Source organism: Macaca mulatta, chromosome 6 (assembly GCF_049350105.2).
Source record: "Macaca mulatta isolate MMU2019108-1 chromosome 6, T2T-MMU8v2.0, whole genome shotgun sequence".
Lineage (NCBI taxonomy): Eukaryota > Metazoa > Chordata > Mammalia > Primates > Cercopithecidae > Macaca > Macaca mulatta.
The window spans coordinates 163,987,535-163,998,009 of NC_133411.1; positions in this window are offsets into that span (position 1 = coordinate 163,987,535).

The window sequence follows — 10,475 nt, forward strand, 5'->3', positions numbered from 1 at the left end:
ACTCCGGTGCCCCATCTGCTCAGTTTAGGCACAGCCATTAGACAGTGCTGGGGAAAATGTTTATCTCTAGTTTACAGAAGGTTCTTTTGGAATCTCTTTGCAGAACTCAAAAGGGGGGTGTTCTCAGCAACTTTTGTTTAGGCTGGAATCCTAGGAAAGTCACCAATCTTTGGAAATACTCACATTTCTATTTTTGTTCCAGTTATCCAGCAGATAACAAATAGGTTTTTAGTTCTGCTAAGTGCTAATTTGAGAGGCATCTTGTTTAAAAGTTATTTATTGGGAGAAAATATGAAAGATGCAGCCTAAGAAATAATCTGTTGGTGTTGCTGACTCACCTTTTTAGGTAAGGCATCAATTTTATTATTATTTAGCCTTTTTGCTAGATGAAGAATGAGAATGAATCACCAAAAAAAAAAAAAAAAAAAAAAAAAAAAAAAAGAGAAAGATTCTAAGAGATGTGCATACATTTGTTTTCCCATAACTGAGGATCATTTGAGTTTATGTAAGACGCTATTTCAGAGTTAGCACATCACCTCTAAAGCTGCTGCATTTAAAGCTGGGTTGGTTGTTAAAAGCACCATTTAAATGTTTTCATGGAAGAATTAGGGATGGAATATGTACACACTGGTCACCCAGGGAGACGTTGAAATAGTCATTTACCTCTTTAATGGAGGCAGAGAATGTAATTAATAACCATTTGCATATAACAGTTAAATATTTCATGGTGGTGACAATGATTCATCCCTACTTCCTACAGCATCTAGAGCAAAATTAAACCCAGGTGTTAAGACGTTCAGGAAACTATAGAATGTAAAAACTCAACATTTACCCTGTCTCTGTCCTACTAACTCACCGTCCTTGTATTCCTCTCATACTCATCCTCCTTCTGCAAGTAGCAGTTTTAACTTCTGTATTGCTTGGCACCCCAGGCTTCCTAATTTACAGAGAGAACTTGGCTAGTGCAGGGAAGGCAAATAGGTTTCAAGTCTCAGATTTCAACCTGAGATTGATTGGTAGTGGCTATGTGGAACACTGTGTTGAAAGGGCTTCTAAAAAGTTGCCTCTAGGCGCAGTGGGAAAGAGGGCAGTGATTGATTAGTAATGCCTGCCATGGGTTGGAGAGAAGAGTACTGGCCTGAATATCATTTATTTTGCCATCCTCAACCAGTGCAAAGAACCCAAGATTAAGAATTGGGTCTGGTCTCGGTTTAGCAGTAGCATGCCATATGATTTTGGACAAACATCACCATTCTAGTTTTCCCAAATGCTAATTTAGAGGAAATTTAGTCTCTCACGCAAAATTTAAAAGGCTGTTATAAAGATTGAAAAAGATTTGAAAGCACAGAAATCTACATAATATATTGTTATATTGCCATTTTCCAAATGGAAGGCTAACTGGACAGCTTACAGATTTATGTAAGACTCAGAGCTCCATTGTAAATCTATTAATTTTACAAATGTGAGGGGTATAGGGAAAAGAGAGTGTGGAGTCCTTCTGCAGAAATGAGAGATTGAAAAGGTCAGAGATAAAAGGAACTTAAATATTGTCTAGGAGAGTGGTTTTCCTGTTTTTTTTTTTTTTTTCTTAAAATCTGAGAAACTCCCTTTTCCCCCTCAGACAAAATCCTTACGCACACCCAATACAATAAACCAGTAAGTGGTGCTATTCTGTTTGAAGGTGTTTATTTCTTAGTAGGCTTCCCAGATCCTTGGTGTAGAGTAAGTATTAAGTAGGCTTCCCAGATCCTTGGTTGTAGAGTAAGTATTAAGTATATTTTAATTCAATTACATGTCCCAGGCATCTTCAGAAAGAGGTATTAAAACTTTTCCAGTGTGTTAAATTCTGCTACCTCACCAATGACATCTTGGACCTTGACCTCCAATGTGTGTGTGACCAAATTCCCCTCATAGAGGCTGGGAAGAGAGGTACTTGTTTGAGATCCAAATGATAAAATGCCTGGTATGGGAGGAAAAAAAAGATTTCTGTGTGAGAGAAAAGCTAGTCCTAATTGTATTACAAACACAAGGACATAAAAAAGCTCTTCCATTTCTAAAATCCTAGAGTGGAATGAGAAGTCCTTACAGTGACTTTGCCTCATCATTATCCAGTCATCCAGTTAATATTCACCTAGTAATCTACTGTGCATCAGGCATTGCATTTAGCACTGGGGATACAGTGTTAGGCAAAACTGGGTCCGTGTTTTCATGGACCACATATTTTGTTGGGAGAGACAGAATGAACAAAGGTAAAAAGATTTTAGATGGTGATATGTGGAATGAAAATAGTTTTCATACAAGGGAACTGAAGGTGGAGCTTCTAAATAGCGGTTGCTCCATACTTGTTAAATGAATCAATAAAGGCTTATTATGGGCCACCAGAGGCCCCAGACCACACGTTGACAATAAATATTTTCAACAATGTAAAGAGTAGAACCATATCAATTGTAATCTTAGAGTTCCCATGGGGCGCAAGAGAAACTTTATTTGCCTGATTGAGTGGGAGTCTGGCTAAGAGCATTGTGGCTAGAGCTTTTTATATCTTTATATTTTGGAGCTGGCCGGCCACGTTTCTGCACCTATAGCAATGTCATAAAAGCTACTCCCTGCTCACGGTAATGAAGCACAGAGGAGTTGTGTTAGGAATTTATGTCAGCTGGAGAAGGGACGCTGGAGTAGCCAACTTATAACAAAATAACTTTAATAAATTTTGTTGACTGAGGAAAGGCAAAGCATTTTATGGATCTGGAAAACAAACGAGTTTAGGGCTCAGAGCTGGGAGAAAGTGATTACAGAAGAGAACTCAAAGTTGAGAATAGAAAGAAGAAGACTGAAAGGGAGTCAGATAGAGGTGTGAGGAGCCAAACAGGACAAAAAGTTGGGTTCATTTACTATGGACCCCTCTGCCTTACAGGAATGAAAGTGGGAATAAAATACTCCACATGAAACTTACTTCAAAAGCCATAGTTCACAAAAAGAACCATTAATCTCACGGTGATGGTTAATTTAATTTAATCTTATTTTTGAGACAGACTCTTGTTCTGTCACTCAGGCTGGAGTGTGGTGGCAGGATCTTGGCTCACTGCACCCTCCACCTCTTGGGTTCAAGCGATTCTCCTGCCTCAGCCTCCTGAGTAGTTGGGATTGCAGGCGTGTGCCACCATGTGCGGCTACTTTTTGTAGAGATGGGATTTTGCCATTTTGGCCAGGTTGGTCTTGAACTCCTGACCTCAAGTGATCCACCTGTCTTGGCCTCCCAAAGTGCTGGGATTATAGGTATGAGCCACCTCACCCAGCCTGTGATGGTTAATTTTAATACATCATCTTGATTGGGCCACAGGGTACCCAGTTTAAACATTACTTCTAGATGTGTCTGCAAGGATATGTCTATTTCCAGATGAGACTGGCATTTGAATTGGTGAACTCCATGAAATAGATTGCCTTTCCCAATGTGGATGGGCACCCTCCAATCAGCTGAGGGCCTACATAGAATAAAAAGCAGGGGAAGGAGGGATTTGGCCCCTTCCTACCTGCTGCATGAGGTGGGATCTTGGTCTTATTCTGCCCTTGGACTGAGATTTACACCACTGGGCCCCCTGGTTCTCAGGCCTTCAGACTCAGACTGGGACTGTACCACTGGCTTGCCTGGGTCTCCAGCTTGCAGACAACAGATCATGGGACTTCTCAGCCTCCATAATCACATGGGCCAATTCCTCATGCCTTAAATTAGAGGCATTTCCCATTAGTATGCTTTGAAAAATCAATTCACAGTGTCAACAGCAACAGTGTTAGAATTGTGAAGTACCTTCTCTTTCCCTAATGTCTATCATCCTCTTCTTACTGGCCTAGGTATATCGCTTTAGGCTCAGAGGCTTACGTTGAAAGAGGAAGACTGGAGATAAATGCTCTTTTTCTCTTCATGTCAGTCTGGTGAGATGCCCCTCCAACTCTGTGAAGCCCCTTCAACTCTGGCCTGCCCTGGCTATTGTACTGGCAGAGGGACTGCCAGGGAGATCTTGTGACTTATGTTGAATATTTATTCTCCCTGGCTGTGAAGGTGGGCAAACCAGATGGTCATTACGAGGAGCCTGGCGTCTGGATTTGCCTGTTACCTTACAATGTAGTGATCACATCTCATTACGTCCCAACTCTTATACCATGGAATTCCAGGAAGTTCTGAAGCCCCAGGAGCCTTCAACATCTGAAAGCATTTGGATTTACTATTCTGTTTCTCATCCCCTTGTTTGGAGGTCTCCTGTATCTTGCTGTGATTGTGTGCTTGTGTGTGTGTGTGTATGCATGCATGCTTTGCTGGTATGATGGTTCTCAGCACTGTCTCCTGCCTTACATCCAAGTTCTACCATTTAAGCTGACCTTCTTAGTATTTTATCACTGACATTATTTGGAATGGCTGGTGCATGCTGATAATAAAATCAGACTGACTGTTATTGTCTTTAAATTCTCCAAAGGCCATGCCCATGCACCCGTTTACTGCCTGCATGTAGGGCTGACTGCTTCTACCGCCTTAGGGTCAAAGTCTCTGCTTGGCGGCATCCTATTCACCCTTCATGATCCATACTGGGCTAGGTTTGATACTCCTCCTACCCTGCTTTCTCTATCCTATCGCTTATCTGATATGTTAGTTTAACCTTCTGTTTTCTGCCTCTCTATTTTAAGGGATGTGGAAGCAGAGAAAGTGTCTGTTTTGCTCACTGTCACATCTGTGGAGCCTAGCCCAGTGCCTGGCATGGAGTCAGGACGCAATCATAATTTGCCACATGAATGAATAAATGGTTGGCTTGTCTCATGACTGGTCACTCTGTGTCTTACTTCCTCATCTGTAAAATCGAGCACTTTCTTTACTTATATCATAAGATTTCCATGAAGGTGAAATAAACTGATGAGCATGTTTTATTTTTATTTTTTGAGATGGAGTCTTGCTCTGTCACCCAGGCTGAAGTGCAGTGATGTGGTCTCGGCTCACTGCAACCTCTGCCTCCCGGGTTCAAGCAATTCTTATGCCTCAGCCTCCCAAGTAGCTGGGATTACAGGCAGGTGCCACCACGCCCGGCTAATTTTTGTATTTTTTTAGTAGAGATGGGGTTTCACCATGTTGTCCAGGCTGGTCTCAAACTCCTGACCTTGGGTGATCTGCCCACCTCGGCCTCCCAAAGTGCTGGGATCACTGATGAGCATTTTTTAAAAGAGTGCAAAAAGAACTGTATAAAACTGTGAGGTGGTAATTGTTACGTGTGCCGTTGAGTGGAAAGATGACGCCTGACGCATCCTTTTGGTTTGTTGTTCTTTCCTGCTCTTCAGACACAAATATGTGTCAGCATTTAATCAATGCTGTCTCTCCAGAGGGAAGATTGACGGAGACAAGACTTGCTCTCTGCTCCTGTCAGGGTAATGGCTGCCTGTTGAGATGCTTGTCTTAATTTACCTAATAGAGGGCATTTGCCTCTTGCAAATTTGTTGTTTTGATTTATTCAGCAGATTTGCCATGATTAAAGTGTCCTCTTTGTTATAAGATAAAACTGACCTTTTCTTTCTTGAGGTGAATGACTGATGAAATATATCTATATTTATTTATATACAACGTATGTATATAAATATAGATATATTTCACCACCCAGTGAGGTTAATTTGATGGTTTCTATCCAGGGACCAACATGTTCTGATTTAACATTGAAATCTCTTTGTAAAAGGCTCAATGCTGGGGAGATTAAATCTAGGACTAACCAATGGGCAGAAGGGATGAAGAGAGATTTTAAAAAATTGACTCTTTTTAAAGTAGATCTGTTTAATGGATGGGCCCAGAGATGGGATAGGGTATCTTTAAAGGAAGGAGGGAGTGTCTCAGACTGGGGATGTTTATGCAGAGGTTGGATGGTCACTGAACAGGAATAGAGCTAATTTATTTATTCGGCAGATGTTTAATGAGCTCCTACACTGTGCTTGACACCAAGCGAGGTACTGGGAAGAGGCTGCCCTAAAGCCTGGAGATGTGGGTCTAGCCTTGTTTAACAATAATAACACACAACTACACAAAAGTAGCAGTTAATGCTCATCACTTGCTTCGTATGCACCAGCACAGGGCTCAGCGTTTTATGTGCACTGCTTCGCTCCTCAGAGTGCCTTGGATAGCTGTATTTCCCCTTTTTCCACTTACTTGCTGTGTGACCTTGGGCTGGTCCCTTTCCCTCTGTCAGCATCAATTTCCTCATTTATAAGGATTTAACTCATCCCGGGGACAAAATGAGTTTCCAGGAGTAAAAGAAATTGAGACAAGGGAGCATCTGAGGGGGTGCTGAGCTCCCTGGCTCTGAATTTTTAAAATTTCTATTACATATAAAAACCAAATAGAGGCCATAGGCCTCCTAAAGGTGAAGCTTCAATTTTCAAGGGAATAGGACTATTGAGCAACACCAAACAAGGGACAGTGAAAGAGGAAAGGAAAGGTTCTGTCTGATAAATTGGACCCATTATTCTGGTCTGGGCCTGTTTAGACACTTACGGCTTAAAGTAATTTTACCTCTTGTCCTCACACTGTGTTCATCTCAAGAGTGTGGGCCAACCAGTTTAAGGAATTCTCAGGATATGTAGGCACAGACAATGATCTCAGTGTATATCTGGTTGCTGGAAGAGTCCAGGGGCTTGACCTCTGGAACCCCCAGATAGACTCCGAGGCCAGGCAGGGACTCAACCAGGACAGGGGACATAATCTTTTGGTACAACAGGCAGTGGCATAGCAAGCATGGGTGATGGAAGTACAAAAGAATATTTTATCACTGACATTATTGGAATTGCTGGTGCATGCTGATAATAAAATCAGACTGACTCTTATTGTCTTTAAATTCTCCAAAGGCCATGCCCCTGCACCCCTTTATTGCCTGCACATAGGGCTGACTGCTTCTACCGCCTGCCCTTCTTCTTTTTCTTTTTTTCTCTGTTGCCCAGACTGGAATGCAGTGGTGCGACCTCTGCTCACTGCAGCCTCTGCCTCCCGGGTTCAAGCGATTCTCCTGCCTCAGCCTCCTGAGTAGCTGGGATTACAGGCATCTGCCACCACGCCCAACTAATTTTTGTATTTTTAGTAGAGACGGGGTTTTACCATATTGGCCAGGCTGGTCTCAAACTCTTGACCTTGTGATCCACCTGCCTTAGTCTCCCAAAGTGCTGGCACTACAGGTGTGAGCCACTGCACCTGGGCCTGCCTGCCCATCCAGCCTCTGAACATAGGCCCAGGATCTGTGTCCTAGGGCTTGTGTGGCAGGGGTGAGAAGGAGTTTCTTATGGAAATCAGGGACTGAGCAAGTGCCTCTTGGAGAGAGTCCCAGTTCTGCCTGTATTTTCTTAACTGGGGTCAGAACAGGGCATTCACTTTTTAAAAAAATATTCAACAAACATTTGTTAATCACTTACTTGATAATAGTACCTGTCATTATCATTGAATTTAATCTTCAAAATTCATCCTTTAAGACAAGCCATATCCCTGTTTTACAGATGAAGAACTCAGGCTCAGAGAGGAGACGTCATCTGTGCAGTCGAGCTTAGGTCAGTACGGCTCCGGAACCTATGTACCCCTGGTTGGTAACACTGCCCCTCATCTAAGTGCTATAACCGGCTATTTGCCTGGTTTGGGGTTGATGCTTTTCTCAGACTGTAACAAGAGCTTAACATGGTAATCAGGAAGGTAGGCCTGCCTGTGTTGGTACAGATACCTCGCTAATGAGGATATGAGTTGAAGGAAAAGGGCAAAGCCCAAATATTTTAGCTCTGGAAATGAGAACTTAAGGCCTTGGCTCTTGCTTTTCAGTGCGTGGGTTGAGAAGTTCTTAAAGAGGAGAAGGGAGCAGATAAAGAATCCCATGATCTCGTCAAGTAGCAGCACTATTAAAAATTTCCCAGGAAATTAGGCTAGCTGAGTCAGGTGCATGGGAAGTGTTCTCTTTTGTTTTCTGCATTTTCCCCAGCGGTCTTTCCTAGCAACCCTCAGTGCCCCCACCTGTACTCCCACTTTTCAATTTCATCCACTGTCTGGAAGCTCACCTTGTCCCCAGGCTCAGGGCACATAAGCACCCACATATTGTCAGACATCAATTCCTGTGGAATCAGAATGGCAAGGATGTGCCAGGTTAAACATCTGAGCTTTTGTATGTGAGTCTGTGTGTGTGCATGTGAGTGAATGTGTGTATGTGATACACACACACACATACAGAGGTGTTAATCTGCTTTGAGTAAACCTTTTTCAAACACAACCTAATTCCTAAAGAACCATTTGGAAAGTTCCCAAGGCAGGAAAAGATCAACCACAAACAACCTTGAAGTAGTAGGTAGAAAGTTTGATTGTTTTTTCTTGGCAGTAATTTCTTCCAGGCCTGAGAAAGGGGTGGGATAGACAGCAGCTCGCAGGAAGAGCTCTGGGCCGACATTTGCTAAGTGGTCTCAGGAGGGGGCTGAGGCTTTCAGTCAAGTAGCTGGTTGTCCCCCAAAGCCAAACATTTGGTTTTGAGTTCAGCTCCCATTTGGAATTCATTTCCCAGACCTCAAAGTGCGAAACGTCACTGTTGTTATTTATTTATTTTTCTTTATTCTCAGGCTTGTTTGTTTTCTGGCAAGGAGCCAAGGTAATTTCTGCAAAGGCTAGCGTCCTTTGGTATTTGTAAGATGAGGAAAATGCCACGGATGGTGTGTGAAGAGGATGTACAAAAATTGGACAAGAGGGAATTAAGCCAACTCTGCCTGAATTACCTTGTTTTTCTTCCTTCTTAGAAATCAGAAAGTCAGAAGCAATGTGGTCCATCACTGTCACTCCTTCTTTCCTTCCTTCTTTCCTTCCTTCCTTCCTTCCTTCCTTCCTTCCTTCCTTCCTTCCTTCTTTCATCTTTTCATCCATCCTTCCTTTCTTCCATCCATCCTCTTTTTCATCCATATATGAAAACTGAATTGAGCATTTATTATGAACTAAGGGATACAAAGATGAACTAAACACAGTCCTTGGCTTCTAGAAATTTATAGTTGAGTGGGGAAGACAGACACAAACACAATACTGCAATGTAACAAGGTAATTATTAATATTACAACAGAAGTTTGTGAAGGGGATCCAGGGAGCCCAGTATAGAAGGTTTCTGTCTCTGTGTGGCACAGAGGTTGGCGATTAGCAAGGCTTCTGAGAGTAGTGTTTTTAAATGGGAGAGTTCGCTGATCCCCCTCACAGGACACATGACAGAGGTGTGGCTCACCTGTTCAGTCGCCACCCCTGCTCAAACCCCTTATGGGAAGAGGAGCACACAGACGGACAAGTGCAGGAGCCCAAGTGGGCGTGTATTACAGTGTGCCCTTTTAGCCTTGCCATTTGTAGACAGCTTGGGTGTACACCCGTTTAGTGGACCCTCTGCCTTTCTGCAAGGGCAGAGGGCCAGTGTGACAGCTTCCTGTATCCTGAGCTCTTGTTCAGTGTCCTGGAAAAATTGGGTCACACACAGCCTTGAAGGATGAATGTGGGAGCTTTATGAGTGGTAGAGGGGGCTCTCAGCAGGATGGATGGGGAGCTGGAAGAGGGGATGGAGTGGGAATATGATCTTCCCCTGGAGCCTGGCCATCCAGTACCCGAAACTCTTTCTGATCACCCGCAGCCAAACTCTTTTCTGTGTTCAGACATTCCTCCTCTTCTCTCTTTCTCGGCTGTGTCGTTCTGCTGTCCGTCTGCTTGTCCTCTTGTCTCCTCACTTGCTCATCTGCCTGTGGATCGTAGGGTTCAGGGTTTATATAGGTACAGGATAGGAGGCATGGTGGGACAAAAGGCAACTTTTTAGGGATGAAAACAGGAATGCCTGTCTTCATTTAGGGCTGTGGGTCTTCAGGCTTGAGGGTGGGGCCTGTGCTGGGGAACCACTCTCGTTACCAAGTGTTTCCCTGTTGCCTGTCCGTATCATTTTCAGATGAATCTTAAAGGATAAGATGACAGGGCAGGTTGGTGTAAGAGCCAAGGCCAGATGCTGTGTGGTTGGTGTGGAGTTAGACAGAAAGGGATGACTTGAGGCATTGTGGGGAAGAAACTGACTAAGTGGTCTCAAAAGACAGGAAGGAGCAAGGGACAGGAAGGAGCCTTCTGCAGTAATACGGCCACCCTGTCAGTCCCAATTTTGTGGAGGGGGGCAGTAGGAGGTAGTAACAGGGCCAAATGGTTCTGTTTTTTGTTTTTTTATTTTCTTACCAAAAGTAATAAAAATGAACATTTCTCCAGTTACTTCAGAATAAGCCCAGTGCCACGTGCTTCGAATCTATTACCTCAATGTATCCAAGATGTGGCATATATGTTATGAGAGATTATTTTAGGTAATACCCAGTTGAGGCATTGAATAAAACTGAATCGCATAGAGATTTTCCTTTTTAATTCTCTTTAGAGCTTCCTGATTACTTCAAGGACAAAGCTGAGGTTTGAAGCCTCGATGTTTTTAACTTCATTTTAT